General features: G+C 39.9%; 1 pseudogene; it reads left to right on the top strand.

Annotated features, from left to right (window-relative positions):
- The window catches only part of LOC138159510 (pre-mRNA-splicing factor SLU7 pseudogene), an 8,000-nt pseudogene extending 6,175 nt beyond the window's left edge, over positions 1 to 1,825 (top strand).
- The last annotated feature ends 229 nt before the right edge of the window (positions 1,826 to 2,054 follow it).

Below are 2,054 nucleotides of genomic sequence, written 5' to 3'. Positions count from 1 at the left end.
AGAGTGCAGCTTATCTAGATAGTGGCAAAAGAGAGGCATGAAGGAGAGTATTATGACTATGAAATACCACAAAGGAGTAGGTAAAAATGTGGACTCTGATTCATCCCTCCCCAAAAAAGGCTGCTTTGAGAGACCCAGGTATGTTGGTACCAAATTTATGGGAATGAATATAGCACCAGATGAACATGTCCAACCTCTTTTATATTTGACTATAATGGGAAAAGGTATTGGTGGAATGGCTACAACTTAGAAGAACATATGAAGATTGTAGAAGAATGTGCCAAGGTTGATCTGGCTAAATGTACCCTGAAATCTCAGAGCTAAAGGAAGAATAGCCTCAGGAAAGTTAATAGAACAAGTAAATTCCCCAAAATACCAGTGAGGAGAAAAAGAACCAAATTCTCAGATAGAAATAGACCATCCAGTGAAGATGAGGATAGAGGTAAGTATTCAAATAACATTGATATGCCTGGACAGAATTTTGACTCTAAATGACAAATTATAGTCTAGAAGATCAGGATTCAAGAAGATATTGATAAATACTTGTGAAATTTAGATATTGCTTCTTCTTGCTATCATCCAAAAACAAGAACTATGCCAATGTAGGAAATACTCTTGATGAAGCTAGTCATGTAGGAGACAATTAGTTTTGATGCACTGGAGATATAATTTCAATGGCACAAACATAGTTGTTTGCTTGGGGGGCTTATGACAAAGGATCTGAAGTACATCTCCAAGCAGATCTATCAAACTGAAGTTGCTATATAAATCTTTTAAAGTAAAAAAAATTCAAAGCATCCTAGAGAAGTATGGAGGTCAAGAATACTTGGATGTACTTCCCTCTGTTACTATTACCTCAAATGGAAGCTATGAATGTTCAAGATATGGAGCAATCATTAAGGGCAAGCGCAAGCTATCCAGTAGCTATTCAGTATCCAATAGTATGTCAAGATCAGCAATAATACACATATTGGGGCTTCCTATTGGAAAGAAGGTTGATGAGTATAAGTGTTATTACTCCTTTGTCAAATTTTCCTACTATATAGGGTGGCCAGGTGGCTCAGTGAGTAAGAGCACTGGCCCCAGAGTTGGGATGACCTGGGATTGAATCCGGGCTCAGATACTTAGCACCACACCCAGAAATAACTGGCCGTGTAACCTTGAGCAAGTTATTTAACCCCAATTGCTTAAAAAAATTTTCCTAGTATACTGAGGAAGCTGGGAAGGAAATCTCTTTCTTTCTTCCTTCCTTTCCTTCCTTTCCTTCCTTCCTTTCCTTCCTTCCTTCCTTCCTTCCTTCCTTCCTTCCTTCCTTCCTTCCTTCCTTCCTTCCTTCCTTCCTTCCTTCCTTCCTTCCTTCCTTCCTTCCTTCCTTCCTTCTTTTTGGAGGGCAATTGGGGTTAAGTGACTTGCCCAAAGTCACACAGCTAGTAAGTGTTAAGTGTCTGAGGCTGGATTTGAACTCAGGTCCTCCTGATTCCAGGGCTGGTGCTCTATTCACTGTGCCACCTAGCCACCCCAGAAGGAAATTTCTAATGCAGATAAATATATTTCTGATGATGCTGTGGGAGAAGAGCAAATCAGTAGACCAAAACCTCTGATGGAGTTTCACGAAGAAAGAGAAGAAGAAAAAGAAGAAACACAAGAAGAGTAGTTCATATGGTGAGGATGAATAAAAGAAGAAACATGGAAAACTGAGGAGAACATGAAGCCAGCTGAGAGGAGTGTGCGAGGCTGGGGAGCCTACAGAAGAGAAATGGAGGCATCTAGGATGAAGTGCCAGAGGCCAGATGATCCCACGGCCTCTTTCACTGGGCAATGGTGACATGATTTTCAAGGAGATTCAGGACACCTAGCTTGTACATATTCTTTTTAGTCTCTTACTATCTTTAAAATAATTTTTTGGAACTCTTTTATGACTGAATTGCCTTTACTCTAGTGGAAGAAACAGGCAGGCAGTGTGTGATGGAGATGATTCATTCACTGGCAGGCTGCTTTCAACAATTGACTTTGTGTATTAGAGACCAATATCGTACTATTTATTTTTTAAAGCT

Source organism: Petaurus breviceps, unplaced genomic scaffold (genome assembly GCF_028583685.1).
Source record: "Petaurus breviceps papuanus isolate PSGF00001 unplaced genomic scaffold, PetGlider_PUasm1.0 176, whole genome shotgun sequence".
NCBI classification, from domain to species: Eukaryota; Metazoa; Chordata; class Mammalia; order Diprotodontia; family Petauridae; genus Petaurus; species Petaurus breviceps.
Note: the sequence above shows the minus strand (reverse complement) of the source record. Positions and strands in the feature narration are given on the sequence as shown.